A 23608-nucleotide genomic window follows, 5' to 3' on the forward strand; every position below is an offset into this window, starting at 1 on the left:
CCAGGAAACGTTGGATAGCTCTAAGTCCCACCGGGCGTGGCCATTGAAGGACAGCTGCGAGCTTGGCTGGATCCATTTGTAGGCCCTGATCGGAGACGATATAGCCAAGAAATGGAAGACTGCGCTGATGGAAAACACACTTCTCAAGCTTGGCGTATAGATGATTGGCCCGTAGTCTTCGTAGAACCTGACGCACTTGTGCCACATGAGTCTGCTGGTCCGGGGAGAAGACCAAAATGTCGTCCAAATAAACAATGACGCAGACATAGAGGAGGTCTCGGAAGATATCGTTCACGAATTCCTGGAAGACCGCTGGGGCATTGCATAGGCCGAATGGCATGACCAGATATTCGTAGTGCCCATCCCTGGAGTTGAAAGCGGTCTTCCATTCGTCTCCCTTACGAATTCGGACCAAGTTATACGCTCCCCTGAGATCCAGCTTGGAGAAGATCTTTGCTCCACGAAGACGGTCGAATAGTTCCGGAATAAGCGGAAGAGGATAGCGGTTTTTAACGGTCACCTTATTTAAACCCCGATAGTCTATGCATGGACGGAGGGAACCGTCCTTCTTCTGAACAAAGAAAAATCCAGCGCCAGCTGGAGACGTGGATTTGCGGATGAAGCCCTTTTGTAAGTTCTCCTGGATGTAGGAGGACATGGCTTCAGTCTCGGGCACAGAGAGAGGGTATACTCGACCACGTGGAGGAGAAGCCCCAGGAAGGAGGTCTATAGGGCAATCATAGGCCCGATGAGGTGGTAGTGAGTCCGCCTCCTTGGCCGAGAAAACATCGACAAAGTCTTGGTAGTCCTCCGGTAGCCCGGATAGAGGCTTGACACAAGCAGGTGACCTTGTAGAGCACTTGGGTTGAGGAGATCTCAGACACCGGTTATGACAGTCCTGACCCCAGCTGAGAACCTCCCCAGTTCTCCAGTCCAGCTTAGGGGTATGGATTTGCAGCCAAGGAAGCCCCAGCAGGAGGTTGGAAGAGGAATGGCGCAAGACATAGAAGGAGATCTTCTCCTGGTGTAAGGCTCCCACCTGGAGGACTAGGGGTGCCGTCTGGCTGTACACCGCTTCGGTAAGAACCTCCCCCGTAACCGAAGAGATAGACCGGGGTTGGGCTAGCTGGATCACGGGTAGCCGCCATCTTTGGACCAACGAAGCAGAGATGAAACTGCCAGCAGAGCCAGAGTCGATGAGGGCAGTAGTCTGGAAAACTTGCCCAGAGGGTGTCTGGATGGAGACGGGCATAGTCAACCTTGGAGAGGTGGCATTCACACCTAGGGAGGCCTCTCCCACCGGACCTAGGTGCGGGCGTTTCCCGGATGCTGAGGGCGTTGGGGACATCTCTGCCGATAGTGATCCGCGCCACCGCAATAGAGGCAGAGATTCTGGTCCAGTCGACGGTTCCTCTCATCAGTCGTCAGGCGAACACGTTCCACCTGCATAGGAACCTCTGGAAGCGACTGGGACATAGGAGCAACAGGATTCTGGAACACCGGTGCCAGCCGAGGATGGCGACGGGGCAGACTCAGACGCCGTCCTTGCCGGACCTCCTCCTCTCTCTCGGAAAACCTGGTGTAGACTCTGGTAGCCAGTAGAATAAGATCGTTCAAGGAGGTAGGCAGATCCCGGGCAGCGAGCACATCCTTCACTTGGCTGGACAGGCCCTTTTTAAAGGTGGCAATCAGCGCGGCCTCATTCCAGTCTAGTTCCGCAGCCAGGGTGCGGAACTGGATGGCGTAGTCACCAACGGAGGAAGTCCCTTGGGATAAATTGAGGAGAGCAGTCTCAGCCGAAGACGCACGGGCAGGTTCCTCAAAGACAGAGCGGAACTCGTCCAGGAAGATTCGAAAATTGGCAGCAACCGGATCATTACGGTCCCATAGTGGCGTGGCCCAGGCCAGAGCTCTTCCCTCCAATAGGCTGATAATGAAAGCCACTTTAGAGCGCTCGGTGGCAAACTGACTGCTTAAAAGTTCGATGTACATAGTGCATTGGGTCAGGAACCCTCTGCACAACTTGGGGTCACCTCCATATTTACTTGGGAGAGCCAGTCGTAGTTTTGAAGAGACTGCCGGAGGTGATGACTGCTGAGCTGTGGTATGCTGTTGAACGGCTGCAGTCAGTTGTTGAATCAGCTGTGACTGTTGCTGAATCTGTTGAGCCTGTAGGGCAACCACTCGGGCTACCTCGCGGATATCAGGCACCTCGCCGGGATCCATGGTTGGAGCCTACTGTAACGCCCGGAGTAGTGGATCCACTGGACCGGCACCAGCGATGGCACAAACCTCACCAGGGAGCGGAGTCTAAGGGGCCGCTGGTTTTCACCAGAGCCCGCCGCAAGGCGGGATGGACTTGCTGCGGCAGGCGACCCCCAGGTCGCTACCCCTGGCTTGGTTGCTGGTGTCGGCAGGCGAGGCGTGGCAGGAGATGGCACAGGCAATAGTCTGCAGATGAGAGAGCACGTGACTGGCTGGACACAGGAACAGGTGGAGTGACAGGGGAACAGGAACCAGGAACAGGGACTAGGGACCAGGTAACGGACAGGACACAGGAACAACAGGGAGCTGGGCCAAACGCTATGGGAAGCATGTAGAGGCTCCAACACAGGGGACAGGGCATGCTGGGATTTATAGGGGAGTGATTGGTGCAACTACCAATTAGGAGCGCACTGCCCCTTTAAATCTGAGACAGCCGGCGCGCGCGCGCCCTAGGAGGCGGGGACGCGCGCGCCGGCCGGCACAGCGAGAGACAGGAGCGTGGAGAGGTGAGGCGCCCCCCGGGGCCGAACGTGTAGCAGCGCCGGGTCCCTGCACCGGGACCCCGGCAGCTGCATGAGATGGGGGGAGGTCGCGGCGGCGGCCCGGAGCATGGGACGCCGCCGCGGCCGTGACATCAACTCACAACTCATTTCACAAGCTGGTAATCATTAGAAATGTTTTCATGTAGTAATAACAATATGGCCTAGGTGGCGCTGTTCTCCTGTTTTTGAAGGTAACATTGCAGAGAAAAATAATAAATTGCCACTTTATTAAAAAGGGTATACATTTACTTTATCAGGCAGTGACAATGCAGGAAATCTATCTATATTGTGTGGGTGTAGGGGCATGAGTTTACATTTTCCTGTTGTTGAAGTTAAGTTTGCTTGTAGCAATTAATGTGTCCTTGTCATTTACAGGGAACCAATCATTTCCCTGAGGGAGAGTGATTCGGCCCCTGGATCTCCTAGAGCTTCCATGCAAACAGAGTCAGTGTGTTGGTGTGTGTCCTTGTCTTATAAGTAGGGAAGGGAAGAATGTAATGGGAAGATATGGGAAGGAAGAGTCTGTCAGTACTAGTGGAGAAGAGAGACTGTTTTCCAAAGCTACCTTACTAAAGTGGGGTAACTGTCATCTGGGTCAACCCTGCCTATGCCTGGGAACCTTTTCAACCACCAGGACAATCCCCAAAGTCTAAGGATTGATCCTTAGTGGGACAAAGGGCCTAAGTGGAAGTGTCCCACTGGTACCTGATCGACCTCCTTGGGTAGTCTTTAGAGGTTAGCTTCACCCAGTAGTTCAAGCCTGGGGACTCATACTACCAAACCTGATGCTCAGTGGACGTTTTGCAACACAAAATCACACAAAGTCACTATTCACACTATACTGGCTACTTAGGCAAGGTCCCCAAGACAGCCCCCAATATCTTCTTATAAGCACACATCTTCTACCAGTGACTACCGTAAGCACAACCTACCCTTATATCTGCACCTGTTTCTTTATTAACATGTATTGTACTGCTGTTCCTTGTTTAGCTGCAGTGTATCCAGGGGTGTGTCAGAGTCCACCTGCTGCACACCACCTATGCATAGATCAGTGCTGCCAGTTTCCAGTTACCTATTAAGTGAACATTGTAAAGTAACCTTTATGGCTGTTCTGTGATCTGGTGTGTGCCCGACCTGCTCTCGGACCATGGCTCTGTGATTATGCTGCCCCCACCTCTTCTGAGAATGATTGACATCTTGCTCATCTTCAACTATGTTGAAATCCCCACCAGCCGAAGATAAGCCAGCTGTCAATCATTCTCGGAGGAAGCGTGGAAGGCCTAGAGGCAGTACTGAAGTCCGAAGGTATTTTAGAGTAGTTAAACCTTGTAACGCCTGGAGTAGTCACCAGCGATGGCACTAACCTCACCAGGGAGCGGAGTCTAAGGGGCCGCTGGTTTTCACCAGAGCCCGCCGCAAGGCGGGATGGATTTGCTGCGGCAGGCAACCCCCAGGTCGCTACCCCTGGCTTGGTTGCTAGTGACGGCAGGCGAGGCGTGGCAGGAGCAGTAGGCAGGAGATAGTGCAGGCAGAGGACTGAAGACGTGCTCGCAGGTGGCGGACAGGACTCAGGAACAATGGGAAAGCAGCGGGCAAGGACTAGGGACAAGGACTGAAGACAGGAACAAGGAACAGGGTCTAAGGTCAGGAACAACAGGGGGCTGGGCCAAACGCTATGGGAAGCATGTAGAGGCTCCAACACCTGTAGTGGGGCAGGGCTGGAATTTATAGGGAGTGATAGACATGTGGACCAATTAGGAGCTCACTGCCCCTTTAAATCTGAGACAGCCGGCGCGCGCGCGCCCTAGGAGGCGGGGACGCGCGCGCCAGCCGGCACAGACGGAGACAGGAGCGGAGGAGAGGTGAGGCGCCCCCAGGGGCCGAACTAGCAGCAGCGCCGGGTCCCTGCACAAGGACCCCGGCGGTGCATGGGGCAGGAGGAGGTTGCGGCGGCGGCCCGGAACACGGGACGCCGCTGCGACCATGACAAACCTGAAGCCAATATGTAAATTAGTCTAGTTAGTTTGATTAGTCTAGTCCCCTTATACTTATGCATGTTAATTTATGCATAAGTTTCAACATATCTCTCAATTATGGGCTGCACAAACAATCATCGTACCGTTTATGCAGCCCTGGAAACTAAGAGCACAGATATGTTTATATATCTGTGCTGTCGGTTTTCAGATCACAACCAGTGTATACTTACCTTCCACACTGCTTATGATCCGGGATCCAGCACTCCAAGTTCAACAGCTGCCAACTGTATATTCAGGCAATGCCTCCTCTGGTTGTCAATCATTCTGGAGAAGGTGAGGCCTGAAGTTACAGCAGCGGCCAGCGGACAAGAGCGCTAGATGCCGGATGCGTGGATGGAAAGTATACACTGCTGCTTGTGATCTGGAAACTGAGATCGTGATATATAAACATGCCAATTATTGGCCAGGAGCGTTGCTAGAAACCTTTAAATATGGCCAAGATCACACTGCTGTTATAGGCTTTGTATATTGTCTCTGTCAGCTGTTCACACTATAGATTCCCAGATCAGATGCGCCTGTAACAATGTGACTGACCTGTAGGTTCCAGTTCCCTGTAGCCAGATATAGTATCCTCCGCATCCTGAAAGTGCCCTCTATAACTATTAACAGCGTCGGACTGGGACACCGGAGGACTAGAGGATCCTCCGGTAGGCCCCGGACCGACATGCAGGTGCCACACTGACTGTTGGGTGGCGGCGCCCCCCGACAGTGACAGAGCTGTCCCTCTAACAATGCTGTCACCTGACTGGGCCCTCACTTAGTCAGGTGACAGCATCACTCTTCAGTGCCCCCATTCCCCCCTTCGCGCGGCTTCCTGGGGGTGTCCCAGCCGGCGCACGCACCAGTGAACTCAGCTCAGTGTGCACTGGGGGCCGGGACTTAGAGACGCTTCCTGTGCTGAAAGTGCCAGCCCCTGTGCACACTGAGCTCGCTGGTGCGTGTGCTGCCGGGAGACACTACCCAGGGAGCGAGCAGCAGCCAGGGGGAGAAGATGAGGCGACAGCCACAATGGGGGAGCGTGTTTTAAGGTGAGTTATTTATTTATTTTTTTATCTGCTTTGCACAGGGGGCCTTTAAAGGGGGATAATACAGGGGGCCTCTATAGGGGGATAATACAGGGGGGCCTCTATAGGGGGATATACAGGGGGCCTCTATAGGGGAATAATACGGGGGGCCTCTATAGGGGGATAATACAGGGGGGCCTCTATAGGGGGATAATACAGGGGGGGCCTCTATACGGGGATAATACAGGGGGCCTCTATAGAGGGGTTAATACAGGGGGCATCTATAGGGGGATAATACAGGGGAGGCTCTATATATGGATAATATAGGGGGCATCTATAGGGGGATGATACAGGGGGCATCTATAGGGGGATAATACAGGGGGCCTCTATAGGGGAATAACACAAGGGGCATCTATAAGGGGATAACACAAGGAGCATCTATAGGGGGATAATACAGGGGGGCTCTATATATGGATAATATGGGGGGCATCTATAGGGGGATGATACAGGGGGCATCTATAGGGGGATAATACAAGGGGCATCTATAGGGGGATAATACAGGGGGTCTCTATAGGGGAATAACACAAGGGGCATCTATAGGGGGATAACACAAGGAGCATCTATAGGGGGATAAAACAAGGGGCATCTATAGGGGGATAATACAGGGGGCATCTATAAGGGGGATAACATAGGGGGCATCTATAAGGGGGATAACGCAGGGGGCATCTATAGATGGATAATACAGGGGGGGGGGGCTCTATATATGGATAATATGGGGGCATCTATAGGGGGATGATACAGGGGGCATCTATAGGGGGATGATACAGGGGGCATCTATAGTGGGATAATACAGGGGGCCTCTATAGGGGAATAACACAAGGGGCATCTATAGGGGGATAACACAAAGAGCATCTATAGGGGGATAAAACAAGGGGCATCTATAGGGGGATAATACAGGGGGCATCTATAAGGGGGATAACATAGGGGGCATCTATAAGGGGGATAACACAGGGGGCATCTATAGATGGATAACACAGGGGCACCTATAAGGGGGATAACAAAGGGGGCATCTATGAGGGGGGTAATACAAGGGGCATCTATAAGCGGAATAATACAGGGGCATCTATAAGGGGGATAACACACCGAGCCATATGTAAGGGGGACAACACAGGGGGCAACTTATAAGGGATATCACATAGTGTCAGCCTACCCACTAAATGAGGGCGTAAAGGGGCCAATACAGATGTGCAGTTTGTAGAGAGATGAGGATGGTGCCAGAGTGAGGAGCCTAATATGTTTGTCTGGCAGATTCTGTGGATTCATGGCTCGGAGAAGTTCTTATGATGGCCCAGTGCAGATGGAGAAGAAAATGAAGACATCCCCTGTGAGTTAATATAACTGCACTGTAATGTATATGGTCTCTATGTGGTGTATCCCCCCGATGATGTTGTGTCGGAGGATCGGCCAGTCACTCGCTAGGTGGTAGCGTGTGACGCCACTCGGGTGGTGGTTGGCCGTGATACAGCCGAACCTTAAGATGTTATCTTGTAACACCAGTGCCAGTGGGACACACATGTGGTGGCACACCTACTTTTATTTTAGAAGTTCGGTTGTACCCTTTTCCCCTGTGGACAGTGTCTTGCCAGGCTGCTACAGGGTCCCTTCGGGAAACTGTAGTCACGGATGGTTGGAGTGGTGTAGTGACCTTCTCGGACTATCGGAACTGCCACCCACAGAAAGGGAAAATGTCCCAAGGATGTGATTAACACTGTGTCGGTGCGGGTTGAAGAATCACAGAGTCTCTTTATCATAGATAAGCTTTGTTTTACTTGAAAGGTACTTGTGTGTAGCGAGTTATACAGCTTTACTTTGACAAGATAAGTTACACTTGATAGTTCCCTTAATAAAGCACTGGATAAGACACCATATAGTAAAAGATCCAGATCTGCGACAGGAATAGAGTAAGGAGTACAGTCGTGCTGACTGAGTAGTGTGTTGAGTTATGCAAAGAAGCAGAGTAGCAGAGAGAAGGATGTTGTGAGAGTCTCAACCCAAGTAGTAGTGTGCTCTGCCGGGATGTTGGAGGATAAGGTAGAAGAATACTTAGAAGAAGAAGAGAATACTTGTATTGACTTGTTAGTCTTCACACCACCTTATGCCCACTAGATTTGGGGGACCAGTCCTAGAGGGTGACACAAGGCCCAGACCTTGTTACCTGGGATGAGCGGAATGTTCAGGGTTCCCTGCTGACAACTACTCTGCGAGATAGAGTTCCTAGGCTTATCGCAACTTTGCTTTATCCGGATAAGTTCCTAGCTTACTGCTGTCTGTGGATACTGTCCTGCTCTGTGACTCTCCTAGTCCATGGCGTGGGTTGAGGCTATCTCTGACTTGTCCTCTCCTGTAGGGTGTTTAACACAGCATAGTGTTGTGTAGCGTTACTAAGAAGAATACTTCTAGCTGTCTGGCGTCCTACCCATATGCGGTTCTGACTAAGACTGACCGGAGTAGGGGTCCTTGTAGAGGGCCAGTGCCCAGAGAGGACCACTGTAGAGAGCTGTCTAGCTTGTGTCCTTCCTCTACAATGTCCAACACGAAAGACCTACCCACTTCCGCTACCCATGTGACTTCCTTCCTCAGCGTTGTGCGCTGTGAGTGGGTGAAGAGTGCAATAGAAGAAGTAAAGAGAGAGGTGATAGGAGAGAAGACGAACAGATTCCTATAGGTTTGCAGATCCATGGGACATGCAAATAAACAATAACCCTTCACACAAAGCCGTGCAGCATCTCAATACACATATCTAATACAGCGACATCTAGTGGCGAAACTTTATCACTACCTTTATCACCACTTCTACACAATAAGTACAGGCTTTTTCAAAGGGTGTAACAAATAGGACACCACATATAGAGCCTGTGTAGAGCTGGGTCTCCCTCTATATGATTGTATTAGGTGATAGTGATGTGTGTACAGTGGATTTTGTTCAGTAGCATTAGTCAGTATGTGGTGGTGTTAGTCAGTATGAGGTGGTTATATTTGTTACTTGTAATCTGGTACTGTGTTTTATTGGTCTTAGTATACAGGATTTGGTCAGTAACAATATGGTGGTGATGGTAGTGGTTGTGGTGTGGTGGTAATATTTCCCCCTTCTATACTGGTATTATTGGCAATATTGGTCAGTATAAAGGATTTGGTCAGTAATATCGGTCTTGAGATATATATATATATATATATATGTATAAGCATTGCTCAGTCGAGGCCCAAGTTGACAGTCTGCAGCCCTCAGGATATGCTGGGAGTTGTAGTACAGTAAGGAGACGATCCTCTGATAACTGCTGCTGTAGACAGATTTATTGCTGGACCTTCAGGGCTGATGGTTGTCACCCACAGATTGCAGCCACCAGGAGCCTCTGTACACAGTGATTTATTAAAGTGTTGTCCACACAAAGACTACAACTCCCAGCATACCCTGAGAGCTGTATACATGGAGGGTGTTCTGAGAGTTTTAGTTCAACTGAAAATGTTGTTCAAAAGGGATTTGTCACAGATAAAGATGAATCCAGGAAAGGATCGGGTCAGCATGCCGTGTCTCACTGGTTCTATATTGGTGGGCCCCAAGGATCATTTCCTCTAGTGGGCCCCAGGTACCCCAGTCCGACACTGCCTATTAAGATTGCCTCCTTCCACAACAATAATTCCCCCTGGAGCCAGATACAGTGCCCTTTGTAGGATCAAAGAGTATTATTCTAGCCATAAGTAATGCCCCCTTCCATAATATGAATGCCCACTGTAGCCAGATACAATGCCACCTGAAACCAGATATGTGCCCTGTAGCTAGATGCAATGCTTCTTGTAGCCTGATATGCCCCTTAAGAAAGAAATGCCTCATGCAGCCAAGTATGTCCCCTGTAGATATGCCAGATATGCCCCTTATACACACACACATGCACAGATGCAAGTACTGTATGCCCCATGTAGCCAGATATGCCACTCGTAGCTAGGTATGTTCCCTGTAGTCATATATGCCCCTGCAGCAAGATATGCCCATTGTAGCCAGGTATGGCCCCTGTAGTCAAAAAAATCATGTGCAACCAGAAATACCCCTTGTAGCCAGATATGCCCCCCCTGCACCCACATATGGCCCCTGTAGCCAGATATGCCCCCCCCCTGCACCCACATATGGCCCCTGTAGCCAGGTATACACTCTCTGTAGCCAGATATGCCCCTTATAGTCAGGTTTGCCCCCCTTGTAGCCAGATATGCTCTTAATAGCTAAGTATAGCTCCTGCAGACAGCTATACCTCTTTTAGCCAGGTATGGTTCCCTACAGACAGTCATTCCCCTTGTAGCCAGACATGTCCCCCTGTAGACAGATATGTCCCTTGTAGCCAGGTATGCTCCCCCTTCTCTTTAAGAATGGACAGCTCCCCAGTCCCAACTGCACCCATGTTGGTGCCCTCCCCCCTTAGCTAGGGGGGAATTTTGATTGGTGCTGTGGGACAATTTTGGTACACAAAGCAAATTACTTTTTTTCTCAGCTGTGTACCCCTTTAACCTGCCCAGCAGGCAAAAAACTGAGAAACAGCTGGATACATGGGTGACTCTTCTTTTCTTTTTTTTTTTTCTTTTTTCTTTCTTTTCATTTTAGAAAGATCATCCACATAGTGAATAACAATGGGGGTTTCAGCACCTACACAAGTAACACCTAAAATGTGCTATTTATATTAATAGTGTCTTCCTAGGAAGACCCTGTTATTCTCCGCAGGGACTACAGTCTAAGAACAAATGTTAATTCTGCTTCCTACTATAGCTACATCCCTGGGATGCACTGACCCTGACATAACAACGTATCTACAATTGTTTACCTAAAATATGTAAATACTGTATATCTTTATATATCTTCACCTTCTGAATTGCAACTGCTGGACGTGGCAGATCTACTGCATTCACACAATGAGTTACTTGATTTGCTACCCTGCCAACAACCAACTTTATTATTAAGTAAACATTTATTGTATAATAGTTCTTTATTACTGTATTTCAGTTGCATTATTTAATACTTAGTTGGAATTTCTAAAGTTAGTTCACATGCCCCCAAAAGTGACAATGAGGAATTGTGTGTCATTCGCACATTAGCTATTGACACACAGATTTCTTGGCCGCGGGGGCCGCAAACAAGCGCTGATCAGCGAGATTAGTGGCTTATTTTCTGGGCCTTTACTTGCAGCCCTGGAAACAGACCGTTTAGATAAGTATATAGTCTATACTTACCAGCCATACTGCTTGTGATCCAGTATCTGGCTCTCCAGTCCTCATGCTGGCTGTATCGTCAGTCCCCGTCCTTCGGCTATCAATCTTTCCAGAGGAGGTGGCAGCCTGAAGTTACAGCTGTGGTCAGAGAACAGGAGAACCAGATGGTGGATCACAAGAAGCGTGGCTGGTAAGTATAGACTGCATGTGATCTGGAAACTGACAGCACAGATATATACATATCAGTTTCCCTTTATCTTTCCTGGCTGCACCAACCCCTTTTTACATAGGGAGATGTGCGGCTAATAAAGATTTTAAAGTAGTCTCAAGAGGTGCAATTAGGCGATAATCGGGTCCTTGGCTGTTTGCTGTTACTTTTACACAGGCCGATTATTGGCTGCAGGAGCATTTCTAGCAATGCTCCTGGTCAATAATTGGCCCTTTAGAAGGCCTATTGGGTCAACGTGGTGCACATGCAGCTGAAGAGCAACATTCACAGCAAATCCATGTGTATATCACTATGGCTCTGCTGTGAATACACAGAAAAGTCCAATAGAATAACCTGCAGATAGTAATACTACACAAGTGTCCCATGAAAGTCCTATTTCAACACACTAGTTCTATTTACATACTGCCCCTTGAAATGAGTACTGGCAGATATAGTGCCCCACCTTTACAATGCTATAAGCCTGCCAAACCCTACATAGTAAATAATACTCACCAGCCTCTGATCCCACAAAGTTCCCTCTTCTAGGGATATAGGATAGACCTGGCCTCCTCTGAACTGTCTCCTTCAGAACAGTGGAGGCACAGTGCTGTGGACGTCATCATGCCACCTTTGTCACACCAAAGTTAATGAATGGCCGGCAGAGAGTCAAGAAGAGCTTCCTTATACCTTATGCCATGACCATGCTGAATTGTATCCACATCTTAGGGAATGCTTGAGAATGGTACCAGATCCTACTAGTTCCTCAAATCAGCTGAATCCCATCTGAGACAACTCCTTTAAAACAATATTAGATGGTAGTAAATAAATGAGTTGGCTTTATAATTTAATATTTATTCCCAAACAAAAAGAGTGAATCTGACAGACAAGTGCCCTTTTCAGCCAACTTGCTTAGATGTTAATGTGGCTGATGCTTAGATTTTATAAACTTGGGGGGGGGGGGAGAGTCATTTATCCTCATTTCATTGTCTTAACTGTATATGATTGTTTTGATAATAACATTACATTGATGCAAAACATTACAAAATAAACTTGTCAATTTCATTAGAATAAAGTTTTTACCCACAGATCTCTAGGACTAGCCAGGAGAAGTACCTGTAACAGCTTTTTTGTTTTTTACATGAATAGACCGGTGCTGGCGCGGAGATGCAAGTGCTGCAGTTCTTTTTTTTAACCATTGCCCAGTTCACACGCACAGCGCCAGTCTATAATGAAGCACTGGAGGAGGGCCCACCAGCACCCAGTGTGATGACCTGCCCTCCCCTCTGTGACGCAGCTCCATTGATTCTAATGTGACAATCTGCCCTCCCCTCTGTGACATGGCTCCATTGATTCTAATGTGACAATCTACCCTCCCCTCTGTGACATGGCTCCATTGATTCTAATGGAGCTGCGTCACAGAGGGGAGGGCAAATTGTCACACCAGCTCCAGTGCTTCATGCCCAGCCTGTGCTTGGTAATAGACCGGCACTGTGCAGGGGAACTAAGAGGCGGTTCGAAAAAAGGACCACGGAACATCAGCGCGACGATGCTGGTCTATTCATGCAAAAATCAAAAAAGAGATGTAGTAGTACATTCACTTTAAGCACTTCTCTCCCCAGTTCGCTGCAACCTCCATCTCACTGCCCAAAATAAACTCCATTATTTGAAAAAGTACCCTAAAAACTTTTTCCAGAATAGTGTGAAACCACTCTAAGGCAACCAATAGCTTGACAGGTCTATCATACAGCCCCTTTTTTTAAAAAAAATGGGGAATCCTTTGATACAATGTGTAAAGTGTAGGCTAAGAAAAGTATACTTGATAAGTAAAAGCTAATTTAAATATGTAATTTGCATGGTCTTCTCTTTTAGCCTAACAATATCATTGCTAATAAATTGTCCTCAATGACTACATCATATGCAGCAATAACAAGCAGCCGCAGTAATTGCACTGTTTAACTCATCTAACTTTGGACAGAAGCAGAAAATTATAATTACTTCCAGGAGAGATCGGAATTACACGGATGCAGAATATAATTGTAGCAGGAAAAAAAAGTTACAAATTATTGCAGATAGAGTTATAGCATAAAGGCAGGAAAAGGACAGAGCTCTTCAACCTTCATCTGTTCAGGGAGGTTCAAGGTAAGCACGCTGGGTTATGGGTAAAAAAAAAAGGGCATTTCACACGCACACATTTTATTTTGTATTTTTTTATGAGCAGGGCCGCATCTGCCATGAGGCGAAGTGAAGACTTCGCCTCAGGCGGCAGATCACACAGCCCTTGAGGAGGGCGGCACCAGCCTCTCCTGCACTGTGAGCTTCCATGTTTATATCACATGGATGCACACTCACCATGCCGGGACTGGCTGTGTGCGCTGACGGCCCGACCCCATTACAATGCTCCAGGAGGAGGAGGAGATCTGCTGCACAAGGTCTAGGCACAAGGCACATCATATAGGGGGTTACAGGGCAGTCCCATCCCCTTGCAGGAGGAAGCTCCTTCAAACACTGCCCGGCAACATACAGGAGAGAAGAGGAAGACTATGTAAGTACCTCAGTGTACTACAGCATTGTGTATGTGTATATATGTGCCTGAGTGTGTGTATATGTGATTGTATATATGTAGCTGACTGTGTATATATGTGACTGTATATGTATATATGTACCTTATTGTGTGTGTATATGTGACTGTATGTGTATATATGCACCTGATTGTGTGTGTATATGTGACTGTATGTGTATATATGAACCTGACTGTGTGTATATGTGACTGTATGTGTATATATGTACCTGACTGAGTGTATATGTGACTGTATGTGTATATATGTACCTGACTGAGTGTATATGTGACTGTATGTGTATATATTCAACAGAAAAAAGGGAAATTTTGGCAGCACATCTATGACTTTGTTCACACTGCAGGTTGCACGCTGTTGCACCTTTTGTTTTTTGTCTGTACTTAAGCCACAAGCAGCGTGCAACCTGCAGTATGAACAGAGTCATAGATGTGCTGCCAAAATGTCCCTTTTTTCTGTTGAATGTGGGGGGGGGGGGGGGTGGCTACCTCCTGTTGGCTTGCACTCCACCCAAGTCCCAAGGCTGCTAGAAAAGAGATCATTTGGCTCCTATCTGCCCAGTTGTAGGCTTATTAAAGCCCAGGAGAGGCCATTGCTAGTGTGAAAATGCTAGAGTAGGGACCATGTCTCGAGGACGCTTTAACGTGGCGACATGGTACACTCTGTTTGATCAAATAGTTTGCTAAGATCCTCACTTTTCTAAAAAAAAAAATAATTATATTTTAATTTTTAATATCTACAGAGCAGGTGTTTACCGTGTGTACGCTGGGAGGAGTATATACAGTAAACCCTTGCACCTGTGATTGCTGTTGCCCCTTTTGTTTTTTTTATGTGTATATATGTCCCTGATAGTATGTGTATATCTGTACCTGACTGTGTGTATATTGTATACGTGACTGTGTGTATACATGTGCCTGACTATGTGTATATGTGACTGTATGTGTATATATGTACCTGACTATGTGTATAAATGTACATGACTGTGTGTGTGTATATGTGACTGTATGTGTATATATGTGCCTGATTGTGTGTGTATATGTGACTGCATGTGTATATATGTACCTGATTGTGTGCGTATATGCGACTGTATGTGTATATATGTACCTGACTGAGTGTATATGTGACTGTATGTGTATATATGTACCTGATAGTATGTGTATATATGTACCTGACTGTGTGTATATGTGACTATGTGTATAAATGTACCTGACTGTGTGTATATATGTAACTGTATGTATATATATATATATATATATATATATATATATATATGTGCCTGTCTATGTGTTAGTTTTGGTGCAGAAATACCGTACAGTAGATCTGCAGCAAGCCCACAACGTCTGCAGAGAATCCAGTCTCATAAAATAATATATTACCAACAAATCAAGCCAACAAAAAAGCCCCAATGATTGACCCTTTTATATTTTCCATTGTTGGGTGTAAGCTAGCTTTCACTTACGGAATTCGAGTGAAGAATCAGTAGAGAAGAGCAAACTGAACTGAAAAGTTCAACACAAAATTTAGGACCTCAGTTTCGGGCAGAACCAAAACATTTGCCTGTTCGTCGTGGTGAACATTGGCAAAATGAATAACAGTCTGGACCCCAGGAGGCTAAGTTAGGATGCATAGCATCCCCACTTAATCCCCTGGGGGGGGCAAACTGTTTTCTTCTGTTGGGAGAAGGGGTGCTCATACTTATCTCCTAGGCTCACATTTCTACCTCCATTCACTGGCACCAAACCTAGTAGTGTGTTTCAGATCGCCTTGTGAAGTCACGCTCAGCCAATCAGCGGCTGAGGCTTTTACACTGTCTGTGCTATTACACTCACAGACAGCAAGTGGGGAGGAGAGGTGGGGGGGGGCTGCAGGGAGCAGCAGGATGGGCTGCCCGGATTATCTTTAGATCTTATTGGCCAAATATGGCCGATATTCGTTTGGTCTAATAATACCTTAAAGCGACTCTGGACCCACAATCTGACCCCCCCAAAACCACTTGTACCTTCGGATAACTGCTTTTAATCCAAGATCTGTCCTGTGGTCCATTCAGCAGGTGATGCAGTAATTGTCCTAAAAAACAACTTTTAAACTTGCAGCCCGTGCCCAATGTGAGTATCTGTGCCCTAACTTTGCACCATCCCTCTGTCCCTCCTCTCCACCCTGTTCATCATTAGGAATGCCACTGGAACATTTTCTCCATGCTGAACACTGCACAGGTGGTTAATAATCCAGCCCATGTTCAGTATTCACACAGCTGACGAATAGGGGACAATCTGCCTGGAGCATTCCTAATGATGAGGAGGGCGGGGAAGAGGGACAGAGAGGTTGTGCAAAGTTAGGACAATAACGCATCACCTGCCGAACGGACCCCAGGACAGATCTTAGATTAAAAGCAGCTATCTGAAGGTACAAGTGGTTTTTTGGGGGGGGAGCAGATTGTGGGTACAGAGTCACTTTAAGCCTTATTGTCTTTAGTGGCCCACTGATAAGTAATGCCATAGACACCAGTACTAAACAATATCAATCACTTAAGACTTTTCCATCCAGTATTTTACAATGACAACCGTGCATGCACATTTATTGAAATCACAATTGTGAGTGATAACTTGTCAGTTCTCTCACCTTACTGCATTACCTGTTTTTTTTAGAAAAACCACTGAGCTGGAGATCTGGTCTATAGAATACTCATAAAGGAAAAAAAAATCTGTACATTCCTAAACTAGCTTGGCCCTGACTATAAAGTAAAACAGGATATGCAAAATGTCTGACATCTGCTGTGAGATAAATAAAAAGGCAATGGCTTAAAGGATAGTACGGAATAAATCAGCTCAAGAAGCCCAGCGACCATATTAACTGTTTTATTGCTTGAATGGATGTATTTTCCATGTTGGTTCTATAACATTACCTAAAAAGACTCCTGACCATTTATTGTGATGTTCTTACCAGGTGTAATGTGACAGCCATGGTAATCTGCAATTGTCTGCCGCAAACCACAAAAACTGAGGTAAAGACATCATTCCGCTTTAAAACAAGACCTGTAATCTGTTTGGATACTGCAACTGTACATAGAGATTTCTGGCTTCCACAAGATTGGTTCTCATCACCTCCTTTCTCTATTTGTCAACAATTAGTGCTTTCATAAGCTAAGGAGGAACAAAACTAAAAATTTTGAAGTCTTAAAGGGGTTATCCAGCATAAAAAATGGCCACTTTCTTCTAGACACATCACCACCCTTGTCTCCAATTTGGTTGGAGTTTTGCAACTCATTCCATTGAAGTGAATAGAGCCTAATTGCAAACCTGAACTGAAGACAAAAGTTGTGCTGTCTCTGGAAGAAAGCGGCCATGTTTTTCTAATGCTAGATAACCTTTTTAATGGGGAGCATGCATAGGTTCATGCCAGATTGACAGCTGAGAAGCTGCCCTCTTGATTGTCTATACAATAAACCTATAGACTATGAAGATAGTCTGCAGTTACCACTAAGTAGTTTTCTTGCTGTTATTAAGCTTTTGAGCGTCCCCTCATGGTGCACAGCTAATAATATTTTCTCCATTTCTGGAACCAGAGCTGGACTGCTTACAAGTAAGACAAGCACAGTTACTTCCTCCCTTAGTTCCCTGGTCAATCCCAGCACAGTACCTAGCCCATAGTGGTATGCTATGGCATAGTGCTGGTTAATGTGCTGGCACTGTGCTGGGGGATGTTTTACAGTACAGTTCTGTGTATTGCATGTGGAGGGAGATGAGGTTACTGATGCACTGGCTTTACAATATGCTTTGTGCCTTGAAAGAAAAGAAACAGCAGGAACACAACAAAGAAGGGGTTTACATTAAGGACTTAACTGCTGCTGTTGCTTAGGAGGTTTTTATAGAGGGAAGGCTTGCTTTACGTATTTGGGACAGTATGGATTCTCTGAATGGTGGAGACCATTCACAGCTTGCATGCACACAGCCCATGCTCTTTGTTGTCCCTACACATAGCAGTAGTTAAGACACACCTCTACATACTGATATAGAGACAAATTGCTCCTAAACAAAGACAGTGGATAGCAGATGGAAGATACCTAGGGAGACATAAGATTTGGCAGGCAGGGCCGTACACCTGAGAAGGCGTAGATTTGCCCCTTCTCCCTGGTATATGCCTGCTGTATCCCCCGCTCGCCTTATGGGTGGGTAGGGTGCTCTCGGGGGTGGGGCAAGATGGGGCAAGGTCATTTATTATTATTAAAGCCTGCTCGCAGACGTTAATCATGATCCAAATCTACATCTAGAAGCAGGTGTAGTTTTGGTACGCGGGCGCATGGTCGAGCGCACACCTCTTAGTGAATTTAGCCAGGGAAAAGGGGACGGGGCCTAACTTACGACCGTAGAATGAGTACACCATTCTTGATAGATCCCAGTTGCCAAGATTTTCAGCAAAGGACATCAAATGAAGGAATTTTTCTATTTTATTTTTTGGCAGTTTACACTAAATACATAGACAGTAAGCTAACTTGGCAGTAATGCCAAAGCCTTGGTGCAGACTTGCATGACCTGCCATGTCCAGGATATCTAATCTATTTTGGTAAAGTTTTGAAGACATTGGAATGGTAAGCAAATATACCATGGAGCAACAGAGGTATCAAATATTGACTGCAGTCTCCACATCATTGGTATGGTATGCTTGAGTTCACTGCAATGATAGAAAGAGCAAAGGGAGAACAAGTTGTTCTGGCATCCAAACTAAGATGAAGAAATACATCCATCATTCTGCTGCTGAAATAGAAACAAAGGACAATGACTCAGATCGTGTCCATGTAACAGATAGAGAATAGAAAAACCACATTGCTTTCATTGAGTGATACTCCCTCCAGTGGGTCATAGGCAGTGCTGCACCCCCACCAAAGCCAGAAGGCTTTCACATGACTCTTAACAATATCACACCTTATTGTTTTACAGAATTTTTTTTTTTTTTTTTTTTGCTATTTAGATTTTGCACATGTAATGAAAAGAATGTGACATGGTGTGACATTTCTTCCAAGGTGTGAATTATATCTCTTCTATAGGGACTTTCTCACAGGTCTGCTGAATGTTTTGCCCATAGGTTAGACATTGCCTTTATATATATATCCAGATGTATGAATTAGTTGAAATTGTTTTGTTTTCACCCCATGTTAAACCAACCATGAATGTGTCACAACAATTATATAGTAACAGCTTCCCTATTGTGTACAACCAACCACAATCACACTCCCAGCACGCTTACACAGATGTGGATAAGGTCTGGGTTTCTTTTGGATGGAAAATGTGAATAGAACCCATTACAGGAAATTGTAAAAAAAAAAAAAAAAACAGCTGAAACACAGACCATAAAGTATACCTAACAATACAGCATAAAAGAACCTGTTAGACGTAGTGCAGACAGATATGGCGATATGGCAGTCTAACCACTCTATAACACCTGAACATGCACATTTCTCTCTCTCCATGCTTGCAGTCACTTTCTGGCACAATGCTATTGTTGTGCGCTTCTTCTGAACCAATCAGATGTCTAACTATTTGTTCTTCCTCCTGTTTCACAGCTTGCAGCCTCAGGTACACAATGACTGCAGCTGCATCTCCCCCAGTCTTCTATCTATTATCCTACTCTAAACACCATTTTGTGTAATTGAAGAAGGTTCTGAACATCTGCAGACAGTGTACAGTCAGGAAAAAGGGAACATGAGGCTGCTGGAAGGAGAAGAAATTTTTACTAACTATAATGATATATATATATATATATATATATATATATATATATATATATATATATAACAAAGTTACATATTCATATGTACCACTGATGTGTGAATTAATAACTATATCTATTTCACACAGTCAATGAAGACTTATCGAGGGTAAATGCAAAATAAAACACCATCTGGAGGAATCATATGTTATTGCAAAGCAAATTTTCCTATAAGAAAAAATTGAAATGCAGACGATTTATTTCACAACCCAAAATAAGGTAGGTAAGGTGTTCTGTATCAATAAAGAACACTGTTTTAGTAAAAAAGGGGTTACATAAGTCCCCAGAAGGCTGTAAACCTGCTGGCGCTAGTATGTGCTACCTGGAGCAACTAAAGCCGAGCTGCTCGCTTCCACAGGAGGATCTCCATAGTTCTAGAGGATCCCTGACGCGGGGACGAGTTTACTTAAATTGTTAGCTTGCCTTGCAAAACACTCACAGTCAAGTTACTTGTAATCCAAGGTTTCAATATACAGTGGTGCCTCGGATTACGAGCATAATTCGTACCGGGACCATGCTTGTAATCCAAATCCGCTCTTAAACCAAAGCAAATTTTTCCATAAGAAATCATTGAAATACAGACAATTGGTTCCACACCCCCAATAAATTTTTTATTCTGAATAACATGTAAAACAAATGAAACAAACATTAATAAACAGCTGAATATGTCATATTATAAGTTACTGTACAGTATAGCCATCAGCAAGTGAGGTATAATGTATAATAAGGGCTTAAACCTGAAAAACAGCAGCAGTTTGTAGATACAGGATGGAGCTGCAGATCCCCATAATGCAGTAGTGTAGTACAACAGGCTAGAATAGAAAAGCAGGGCTGCTGTCATAGGTCTGTGTGGTCACATGACAGCAATGGGGAAGGGGTGTGTGTTCAGCATGGACCAATCAGAACGGACAGAGACTGCAGGGAGCATGAAGGAATGAGCAGGGCAGATGTGAGCACATACATGCGGCACTCTCTGTCCGGGGAGAGAGGGGTTACAGCTATAAGGAGATTACCACCACAGTCCTGTCCTCTGATGTAAGCCCCAGCCTAAAGTGGATCTGCTATAGTTTGGAAGGTGAGGGAGACTTCCTGGGTCAGAGTACAGGGCTGTAGACCCCGCTGTGCAGACCATGCCCCTCCTCCACTCGCCCTCCCACCCAGTACAGGGAGCTCTTAAACAAAAACAATGCTCTTAAACCAAATCACAATTCTGAAAAACTGTGAGCTCTTAAACCAAAACGCTCTTAATCCAAGTTACTCTTAAACCAAGGTACCACTGTAGTTGGTAAAGTAAGTCTGATAATGCAAAACACACCCTAAAAGTAGCATAAAGGTTATGAGATGTAATAGAGACAATATACAGTAGTTGTAGCTAGGCAAGTTTGGCTTCGGTGTCCTCATACTGATCTAAAAAAAAAAATCCCATAATGTTTTCATACAAGTTGTAAATCTGTGGGGACAGGCACCTGTGTATCATAGACTTCTATGATGGACATTTAACCAAGTGTAACTTTCCCCATGCAGTTATGAGTTTTATAACTATTAGGTCCAGCTGGAAGGAGCATAAAGAGTTGAATGAAATCGCTGTAAAAATTGCACAATCCACAAACCCTGATGTTCTCTTTTCACTAAAACTATGAATGTTTTAGTATAAATCTGTAATATAGAACAGGGAGACAATACGGCTGCTGTGTGGCCCTTGAAAAGAGCAGGTTCAGGCCAGGTTGGATCATTTACTCTTAAAGCATACTTATCATTTAAATAAACTTCTGACATGTCATAGCCACATGTCGGAGGTTTGTTTCGGTGGGGGTCCGGGTGCTGAGACCCCCGCAGATTGTTGGAATGAAGGGGCAGATGTGCTAAGCAGCGCACGCTCTGCCCCTTTATCTCCGCTAAGGTAGCAATAGACAGGATTATAATGGGAGCCCATGGAACTTCCAGTAGACATTATTACCAGACGTTCCATATTATAATTCCGTCCACTGGTACTTTACCAGTGAGAGTTAAGATAAAGGGACAAAGAGCTCGCTGCTCCACACATCTGCCCCTTTGTTCTAGCAATCGGAAGGGGTCTTGGCACCTGGACCCGCACCTCTGACATGTCACTATGACGTGCCGGAAGTCCTTATGTTGTACTTATATTGTAACTGAAAATAGAAATAAACAAGATGCATATGTCTCTATCATGTACTGTAAAGCTTTGCAAGCTGCTCCTTTAAGAAAGTAGCTGAGCGCTGATCATGCACAGGCCATGTGCTCTGCAGCCGAAGGAAAGAGTTGGCGCTGCTCCCGAAGTCCTGGAGGTGAGATCTGCTGCCAACTGTGCCTGAACCCTGCACATTCTCCTCTAATACAAATCTCCAGGTCCCAGAAACTCCCAGTGCTACAGCGGGTGAGAAAGATTGTGTTATGGCAAATAAAATGGATGTATTTTTCATATAAGTGACCTGTTCCTTCCTATACGATTAATATTGCAGTAATAAAGCAGGCTGAGGGCTGACGTGGTGACCTAAGTGGTAAGGAACTGATAGACAAAGCAAGAACTGGCAGATCCATATGTCAATGGAATGACGGACGTCCAATGCACAGTGTATAAAATAATGGACGTTATCTGGGCAAACATCAAAATAACAATCATGTCAATTATTTTCGGACGTCTATTGCAAACAGTGGACATAATTTTTAGTTGTTCACACACAGTTTTTCTTTTTTCACCGCCCTTTCACAGTTTTTACTACTAAATTTAAGGGACTTTTCAATTAATGACACATCCAAAGGGTAATTAGTCCAACTAAACTAGAACAATGTAACAGCAGCTGTTATTGCACTGACAGGCAGCGAATCCTCAAAATAACGGATATCATTTTAAAAATTATAAACGGACAAGAAAAAACATTGTTGGTACATTGCCAAACAGTGAAGATCTTTCCATAATAATTTTGCTTTGTGAGTACCACTCCTGGTTTTGGTAAAAAAAAAAATACTGACCAAAAGACTGACAGAAATACTATGTGTGAACATTGCCAATGGCCATAATTGATTAAAACCGTCCAAATAATAAACTTGCTCATTTCCACCTATTCATACATTGTCTTATTTTAACACACAATTATGGTCATATTTACCTTTTATTTTACTGTGTGTGTGTGTGTGCGTGTGTGTGTGTGTGTGTTAACAAGTTGTATAGTTAAATGCTGTATCGACCTTCATTAGCAATGGTTTTTATTGCTTATATGTATTTAAAATTTAAAAAAAACCTAACCTCTTCTGTCCACAACTCCTTTACAAACATATGCATCTCCATGGTAACAGACTACAAGTAATCTGTATGTAGTTGGATTCTACAGCTTCTATAACTTCTCAATACACAGTATTGCTGTGGCCAGTCAATCAGAAAGTTAAACGATTGCTGGTCAAGGAATTGCCTTCACAATGCAGATAGATAGATAGATAGATAGATAGATAGATAGATAGATAGATAGATAGAAGATAGATAGATAGATAGATAGATAGATAGATAGATAGATAGATAGGAGATAGATAGATTGATAAAGATACTTATATAGATGCATCTTATGTTTTATGCACTTTTTTGAATAAAACACATTTTTTACCATCTGAGCTGGAGTGCTACGGATTTTTCGTTGGATAGATAGATAGATAGATAGATAGATAGATAGATAGATAGATAGATAGAAGATATATAGATGATTGATAGATAGATAGATAGATAGATAGATAGATAGATAGATAGATAGAAGATATATAGATGATTTATAAATAGATAGATAGATAGATAGATAGATAGATAGATAGATAGATAGATGATGCAGTTGATATTGATCCTTATGAAGCTTCTTTCTCTGAATACAGCTCTGCTTTGCTTGAGTCGGGTTATAGTCTGTATTTCATTTGGTCTTTATGATCTTATTACTGTGCCCAGATAGTTTCCTGTCAGCAATAA

The sequence above is a fragment of the Dendropsophus ebraccatus genome, chromosome 10 (genome assembly GCF_027789765.1).
Source record: "Dendropsophus ebraccatus isolate aDenEbr1 chromosome 10, aDenEbr1.pat, whole genome shotgun sequence".
NCBI classification, from domain to species: Eukaryota; Metazoa; Chordata; class Amphibia; order Anura; family Hylidae; genus Dendropsophus; species Dendropsophus ebraccatus.